The 9093-nt window shown below is 40.6% G+C and overlaps 1 long non-coding RNA gene across 4 annotated transcripts; it reads right to left on the bottom strand.

The window, feature by feature from the left end:
* Positions 1 to 2518: 2518 nt before the first annotated feature.
* Positions 2519 to 8060, bottom strand: LOC306938776. Of its 4 annotated transcripts, none has more exons than XR_013791766.1 (8): positions 7903 to 8060; positions 5376 to 5514; positions 4326 to 5250; positions 4110 to 4202; positions 3964 to 4002; positions 3648 to 3750; positions 3243 to 3342; positions 2519 to 2840 (listed from the first exon to the last, which is right to left on the bottom strand). It is a non-coding gene; the product is annotated as an uncharacterized lncRNA (long non-coding RNA). The 4 variants fall into 4 exon arrangements; XR_013791767.1 differs by having other exon boundaries at positions 4110 to 4716; positions 5146 to 5250; XR_013791764.1 differs by having other exon boundaries at positions 4110 to 5250.
* Positions 8061 to 9093: the final 1033 nt, after the last annotated feature.

The raw sequence follows: 9093 nt of genomic DNA, 5'->3' as shown, positions 1-9093 counted from the left end.
CTTTGGCATGCTACTAGTCCTACATACTTACACCTAGAAACCCCATTCAAACCTATTTAGGTTCATCTTACGGTGGACATGTTTGCCTGAAAAGAAATCTTTGAAATGTTTCATCGTTATAGAAATATAGTGCTTTTAAATTTGAGAAATTCAGATGGCAGATTTTGGCAAGTAAAGATTTGAGTGGGGTTTGAACCCACAAACTCCAGATCATGCAGCCAGTGTGCTAAGTCACTGATCTACTTGCTACCTGCCACAACACAGTCTGCTGTTCCCTTTGAGTACAACATTGATACAAAAATAAAATACAAAAAATAAAATAACAGGAGATTTGTCTATTGTTTATTTTGCTGTTGTTTATCTCTAGACGTTCGAATGTTTATGAACCACAATGGAAACAAGTCTCTGGCTCTTCTGTCATTATCTATTCGGCCTATTAAGGACAGCATGCACAGTGGCTCACTGGGTACAGAGCCTGCCTGGGAATCAGGAGGCTGCAGGTTCAAGTCCTGGCTCTGACATAGTGTCCCAAAATCATGAAAATATGACAAAATATATTATGCCGTCCCAAACCATGGACTATAGTATGTCGTTTTTTCATGATTTTCATCTTTTTTTCAAATCCTCCAAAATCATGAAAAACTACATGCTATAGTATGCCGTCCGAAGCCATGAACTATAGTATGTCGTTTTTTCATGATTTTCATCTTTTTTTCAAATAGTCCAAAATCACGAAAAACGACATGCTATAGTATGCCGTCCGAAAAAAATTATAACTTTGGCATGCTACTAGTCCTACATACTTACACCTAGAATCCCCATTCAAACCTATTTAGGTTCATCTTACGGTGGACATGTTTGCCTGAAAAGGAATCTTTGAAATGTTTCATAGTTTTAGAAATATAGTGCTTTAAACTTGAGAAATGTATAATGGCAGATAGTGGCACGTCAAAAGATCATTCACCTAGAATCTCCATTCACACTTTTTATAATTCAGCTTTCTGTGGAGACACATGCTGGAACTTTTTACTTTGAAATGTTTTGTAGTTTCTGAGTTATTTAACTTAAACGCCCAATGCATTCCCAATGGCAATAGCACAAACTTTGGCATGCTACTAGTCCTACATACTTACACCTAGAAACCCCATTCAAACCTATTTAGGTTCATCTTACGGTGGACATGTTTGCCTGAAAAGGAATCTTTGAAATGTTTCATCGTTTTAGAAATATAGTGCTTTTAAATTTGAGAAATTCAGAATGGGGGTCAATGGCAGATTTTGGCAAGTAAAGATTTGAGTGGGGTTTGAACGCACAATCTCCAGATCATGCAGCCAGTGTGCTAAGTCACTGATCTACTTGCTACCTGCCACAACAAAGTCTGCTGTTCCCTTTGAGTACAACATTGATACAAAAATAAAATACAAAAAATAAAAACAGATTTGTCTATTGTTTCTTTTGCTGTTGTTTATCTCTAGACGTTCGAATGTTTATGAACCACAATGGAAACAAGTCTCTGGCTCTTCTGTCATTATCTATTCGGCCTTTTAAGGACAGCATGCACAGTGGCTCACTCGTTACAGAGCCTGCCTGGGAATCAGGAGGCTGCAGGTTCAAGTCCTGGCTCTGACATAGTGTCCCAAAATCATGAAAATATGACAAAATATATTATGCCGTCCCAAACCATGGACTATAGTATGTCGTTTTTTCATGATTTTCATCTTTTTTTCAAATCCTCAAAAATGATGAAAAACGGCATGCTATAGTATGCCGTCCGAGGCCATGGGCTAACTTGAACCCACAACCTGTGGCTTACATAGACAGCAGCTTATCACAGAGAGCCACCATGACCAGCTCAGCTCAGCTTTCCATCTCTTTCCAGTGTTTTCTGGATGTTATTCTCCAAAACATGCTGCAGAGTGAAAGTAGGAGAAACTCAGATGGATTTGAACTCACCTCTGGCTCACATGGCTGTCATCTTAAGGGTGCCACTGAGCTCTCTGTTCTTCTTGGTGTCACTTTTCAAATGGGGCATTGGGATCATGTACAGAGCATTTTAATGGTGTTTGCTGTGCAGCCAAGGTGTCTATAGTGCTTTTAAGTGTTATCATGGATGTTAATCAGATAATACAGAGGAGAAACCATGAAAGAACACAGACAGCCTGGTAGCTCAACGTGTCTGTCCACATGATCCAGACGTTGTGGGTTCAAATCCCACTCTGGTCTTTACTCTGAAACTTTACTTAGAAGAAAGATAAAAGCACCCGGAAATCTTAATCAGGCTAAGGTAGTGATGTTGCTGTTGGTAAAGAAAAGTACCTTGAAGTTTGTGCATTGTGCTACGGCGAACAACTTACAGGTTCATGCAAGCCTCATGCCACTAACAAACACGTCCTGATCCTACCGGTTGACCATGATCTTGCGCAGTAGTAAGGATATGGGAGTGCGCGGTGGTAATAGAGTTTCATAGTAATAGTTTCTGAGTGAGGGGGTTTCATAGAGAGTCTCATGACTTTCATAGTTTAGTATACAATGACTTTTTACAGATTTACAGTTCAGCCTCAATGAAATTAGATTTCACTGACCCAAAAAGTGTTTCCTTAAAGTGTTTTCCTGTGATGCGTTTTTACATTTTTGTGTTTTGTATGCATAGCTTATCTCTCAACATGACTTTTTATTTACGGGGATAAGCTAGCATATCACAATTATGCAGTGTATTTCTATTAGATGTATGCATTTCTGTAGTGGCATCCTTCAGATGACATTTTCCACAGATGACAGTGTCAGGTCCATGTCTCTCATGGCACCACAATTCCACAGCTGGTGTAGAGGTCAGAGGTGTCCTCATGATCCATCAGGCAACCCAGAAAAAAATAAATAAAAGCAAAAGATTTAGTTACACAGACATAACAATTAACATCCCTAGCTGGAATACTGTAATTGTGAAAAAACATAGCAGTGGTCTACTAATCCAATATTTATGAAATAATCACTAAGAAAATGCAGCCCTAGTTTCGCTTAATGTCCATGTCACAGAGTCAGTCCTTCAGGACCTCCAGAACTTTGAGTAGAATTCGGCTGTATGACACCTTCTCCAGCTGCCATCAGCACTACTTCCACTGTATGACACAATGACCGTGGTGCCTCCAGCACTATGAGTAAAACTTCCACTGTATGACAACTTGCTACCGCCAGGACTTAGTAGAACTCAGCTGTATGGTACCTTCAGGACTTTGGTAACTTACAGTCATGTCTCTAATCTCACCACAATTCCACAGCTGGTGTAGAGGTCAGAGGTTCTTCGCCAGATAGTTTGTTCTCCTCCTTTAAGAGCCAGTACACTCTCTGTGAATTGACATTTGTTAGTTGATCATCGTCCAAGACACCCTCCTCCTCCCTGACACTTTCAAACATCTTTGAAATAAATAGCAAACATACATTTTACATGGCTGTACAATTTCCATGGTCTCAACTACTTTCATAGTAGTTTCAAAACTGTCAAACTGGCTGTTATAGAATATTAGATGATCTGTTTAAACCTAAATGAAAACATTTTCATACATGACATTTTCATGCGCGCGTGCGCGTGGGCGTGTGCGTGTGCGCGTGCATGTGCGTGTGTTCCCCGAGTAGAACCCTGAAATTCTTACCAGTTGTGTTTTGAGCTCAGGGGTATTTTTCCAGGGGTTTTTTTCGGGTTTTCAAGGGATTGGCTTTGGGCATCATTTAATGGTGGCAGGTTTGGTTCAACACCTGTCAGAATGAGAAGAGAGAAAAGATACATCTAAAAAAAACAACAACAATACATCTAAATATTTACACATAGTATATCTCTGGTGCGGCATATACCTGAGGTCAGACATAAGGTCCATGACCGTGAGCATAGCAGCAGATATACTGTACATGATATGGGTGGAGATGCATGTGGAGGAGATGCATGAATAGAAAAAATAAAAATAAAATTACCTATCTCTTCTTCAGTTATCGATTTCAGTCCCTGGACTGCTTTGAAATTAAGGGTTTTAGTATTTAAACAACTGATTCTACAAAAATGTGTTCAGCAGAGCAGACAGCAGATCAGTCTGCCCAGAAATACAATTAAATATTCTTACATAAACAAAGGCCGGGTGATGGTTTCCTTATCAGTGGCTCTGTCTCTGGTGCAGCCCAGGCTTCTCTGGTGCAGGCTATGGGATTTACTGCTTCTGTGGTGAGGGGATGCACTAGTTCTGTTGTTGCTTGTATGTCTTACTGTATTGTGTTTTTAGAGCTTTTATGATCTGCTGTAAAATTAATTGCCCAGCTTGGGACATATAAATAAACTTGACCTCCCATGCAGCCTATCGATGTACGGCTTGTGGTGCAGGCCAGGAGATGTGCTGCTTCTGTGGTGCAGGCCAGGAGATGTGCTGCTTCTGTGGTGCAGGCCAGGAGATGTGCTGCTTCTGTGGTGCAGCTTCTGTGGTGCAGGCCAGGAGATGTGCTGCTTCTGTGGTGCAGCTTCTGTGGTGCAGGCCAGGAGATGTGCTGCTTCTGTGGTGCAGCTTCTGTGGTGCAGGCCAGGAGATGTGCTGCTTTTCTGTTGCAGGCCAGGGGTAGATGCACTGCGTCTGTTGCAGGCAGTGCCGGTTATAGGAGTCAGGTGGCCCTATGAAGGCACGGATTGGACGGTCTGGAAATTCTGGCATTTGCCAGAAGGGCCGGGCAGGGTGGGGCCGGCTGAGCGCCCCAAAATAAATAAAATCAGCAACCATGCAGAGCCATTTACCAATCACATTAAATAGGCTAGTTAAAACGTTGGTTTGACAAGCAATAATCAAAATACAACTAACAACAATACAATGTGATTCTGCCATTCATTGTGATTTAAAAAAGAAATACAATCGAAACTTGGTTTGACTGCCATAAAAAGTAGCAATTTTTCAAAAACACTGCTCATATTATAAGAAAAACTGAAATCAATACATTTCTTATCATTGTATTTGTAAGTGCAATTAGAACAATAAATGAATAATTTTAATATATGAATAACAAATAAAAGATGTGCTATCTTTAGTTCAGTTCCACCCAAACTGAAGTTTTAAGTCAGGATAAAAGTAGGCTGGACATTGGCAAGAACTGAGAACTACTGCCAAAATTGGGAAATACCAGGAAGTTCCAGTCATCTGGACATATTTAGCCCTGTACTTCCTCTTCCTGTTCTTCTGGTTACGTGGTTAGAGATGGCAGTAGTTCTTTTCCAGGCTTTATTTCCTTGTGAGAAATAATTCGTATTAGTTTAGGGTAGAAGTGACGAGGTAATACACGTAAAAGTTACTGTGGTGTTTACACGAATGGTAGCCTAAAGACCAAAACAATGTGTAAAGTATAATCATCACTGTCGGGAGGAAGCCAGGGGTAGATGCACTGCTTCTCTCTTCCAGGCCAGGGGTAGATGCACTGCTTCTCTCTTCCAGGCCAGGGGTAGATGCACTGCTTCTCTGGTGGGACACATGGCTTCTCTGGTCTGGGTGTACTCTGCAATCAGCATGATTAAAATTTGATTTGGAATTAGAAATAAATGGCTGGTGCATTAGACAGGCCATCCTGGTTAGGGTTAGATTTATGATTAAGTATGTTTTACTTACACTATTACACTTATTACACTTATTACACTTATTACACCATTACACCATTACACTATTGCACTTATCAGGTTGAGGGCTGAGGGAACATAGGGCTTTGGATAAAATTATATGTTAGGGATTGAGGGAACATAGGGCTGAGGGAACATTAGCCCCTTTCGGAAACCTCGGTTAGCTTTTCTGAATTTTGGACGTTGCTACCCTAGGGTCCCTGACCGCTTATTCCACCCTCCATAGGATGCAGATGTACATACTCTCTGTTCACGGAGAGCGGCGGTGCCGCTTGAGTGTTGGTGAGATGTTTCAAAGATGCATAGCACAGCTATAGAAGACCGCCGTAACGTGTACGAAATGGCATTAACCGCCGATGCCGTTAAGTATTTTTTTTAAGTTTTGTTTCGCTGAACTTCTCTCTCCTCTCTCTTCCTTGACTTCCTTATTGACTTCCCATTGTACCGCCTCCCGAGCGGCGACTGGCTAGCTGCACGTTCTAGTTACTGATTGGCCGACCGCGTACATGCAGGATGTTTGTAATGCTGTTGTGTCGTGGGAGGCGGGACATGGGAAGTGAGGAAGAGAGAATTTCAGAGAAGCCAAAACTTCAAAAAAAGGCGGTCTCCTACATGTTATGCATCTTTGAAACATCTCACAAACACTCAAGCGGCACCGCCGCTCTCTGTGAACAGAGAGTATGTACATCTGCATCCTATGGAGGGTGGAATAAGCTGTAGGGTAGCGACGTCCAAAATTCAGAAAAGTTAACCGAGGGTCCCGAAAGGGGCTAAGGGAACATAGGCATGACCCCTCAGTCAAAGGGATATAAAATAACTTAAATAATATGTCATATAAAATAAATACTACTGTAGCCTATATAGCCTAATATTTAAAAAAAAAAATTATCATTGTTCTCATGGCTTTGTCACTGTTAGAGCTGCATGATTATGGCAAAAACCTATTATGGGTCCATATTTAGATCAGTTATTATTAAAACAATGCCAAACCTTTTTAACAACCAAAATCGTATATTAATTAAGATAATTAACTAAAAGCTAAAATAAGTAAGGTAAAGGTAACAAAGTTTTCAAATAATTGTAGTGGAGTAAAAGTACAATATTTGCCTCTTCTAGTGGAGTAGAAGTATTGGAAATACTCAGGTAAAGTACAAATACCTCAAAATTGTACTTAAAGGGATAGTTCAGATTTTTTGAACTTAAGTTGTATGAAATACTTGCCATTAATATAGTGGTTGCAACTGTATTAATTGATTTCCCGAGTCCTGTGGTGGGAGTTCTGCTCTGGTTTTGGTCAATATTAAGTAGTTCCGGTCATTTTGTGGGGGTCACTGGGGCCACGCAGTAAAAGTAAATGAATCCACAAAACGAACGTAATTTGTATTGTTGACCTATTTCTAAAATATTAGCGCGACTTCCGTTCTTTTTTTACCCCTCTATCACACAGAACTATGTTTTTGTGTCCATATCACTACGCCCAAAAAATAGTTCCATGTGATAGAGGGGTCAAAGTTGAACGAAAGTCGCGCTAATATTTTAGAAATAGGTCAACAATACAAATTACGTTCGTTGTGTGGATTCATTTACTTTTACTGCGTGGCCCCAGTGCCCCCCACAAAATGACCGGAACTACTTAATATTGACCAAAACCAGAGCAGAACTCCCACCATGGGACTCGGGCAATCAATTAATACAGTTGCAACCACTATATTAAGGGCAAGTATTTCATACAACTTAAGTTCAAAAAATCTGAACTATCCCTTTAAGTACAGTACGTAAATGTACTTAGTTACTTTACACCACTGACTACAACAAACCATTAGCGTCTTAAGACACTCAAACAAGTGGTGTTCATATCAACAAAATAAGCAGAATGTCCCCTTTTATGTTTTGCCATTTGCTGTTGCCTCAGTAACCAAGGCTAGCAGCTAGCTAGCTTATGGTTAGCATCAAACTTATTCATAAACATCACTACAACATTACAGTGTTGCACTAAAGTACGATTAAACACCAAGACAACATTCTCACAACCCCAGTTGGTTTTTATCAAGTATCTGGACTCAAACAAGCAAATGAAGTATGTTATGACATGGTTAGCATTAACAACAGGCTTTGGGCCTAGTGTGGTGTCACAACATTAAACTTGACTGAATTATCTTTACTTTGCTTCAGGATCAAAGTCTAGACTCCAATAAGAGAATGGCTCATCGGCCCTTATGCATTATGGAAATAATCAATAATAAATGATAATTCTGTGTCTTTTTTCATACCACTTAGTTGTTCACAGCTTGTTCTCAGCCACCAGGTATCAAATCACCTGGAAGGAAGTGCAGTTTACAGAACAGGAAGCAGTTTCCGAATATATAGGCTACCTGTACTAGTGTACAATTGTTCTCTGGTGAGAACAACAAGCAACGACACCTCTAAAACCTAATGATCTCCTAAGTAGGCGTGGTTTGCTTCTCCGACAGATCTTTTATTATCACAGCCTAAAAGCACTGTGACATAGTCAATCAAACTTTTTTCACAGGTGTTGTGAATGACCTGATTGTGAATGTGAACAAAGCCTATAGGAGAAATAAAATGGCAAATGTCATGATTCCCAAATCAGCCCCATCAACCAAGACAGTTATGGAAATGTATATTATTGTCTCCACCAGGCCGAAGGCATGGGGAGAGAGTATGTTTTGCACTCTGTCCGTCCGTCCGTCCGTCCGTCCGTCCGTCCGTCCGTGTGTGTGTGTGTGTCCGTCCGTCTGTGTACAGCTAATCTCCGGCACCGTTAACCCGGTCGATGCCAAACTTTGCACTCACACTCCCTAGATGCCAACGATGAACCTCTGCCCCAAATTGTCCAGAACGGCCTGTTATAGCGCCACCAGGAGGCCTTTTTTTATATTACTCCTCCATATTTTGTCCAAAAATCACGCAAATATGTACACAGTATCTCTATAGTATCTTTCATATTCCATCCTGATTGTCTAACATTGGCTTTCAAAGTTTACAGGATTTACCCGTTTTGAACAAAAAGCCTCAAATCATGAACGCAGCGTGCAATTTACGTGAAATCTTTCACAGACGTTCCTACTATAGCCGGGGAGCCATAGACCCAAAAGCTCAACGGTTAAGGATTAACCTGTGATGTCATGACGTACTTTTTATTTGTATTTTTTCTATTCGTTTGGTCATTAAGGTCCACAGAATGAGAGGTCTGCTCTGCCGGAAACATCACGAAAAAAGGTTATGGTCATTTTTGTATACCACACCATAGACAACCAATATAAGGCCAAATTTCATCATACTTTAAGTAGCATGACATGTCAAACTAGGGGGTTTTCATGATTCTAAATCCATTCCAAGCATTAGTTTTGCACGAAAAACACTCCTTGAGGTCAGCACATTTGGGCAAGTGGATATGGCCGAATTTAGGCCAAGGAGTGTTTTTCGAATTTTCGTGTAAA

The sequence above is a fragment of the Electrona antarctica genome (genome assembly GCF_951216825.1).
Source record: "Electrona antarctica genome assembly, chromosome: 15".
Classification (NCBI taxonomy): Eukaryota; Metazoa; Chordata; class Actinopteri; order Myctophiformes; family Myctophidae; genus Electrona; species Electrona antarctica.
The sequence above is the reverse complement of the archived record's forward strand: the minus strand, read 5'-3'. Positions and strand labels throughout refer to the sequence as shown.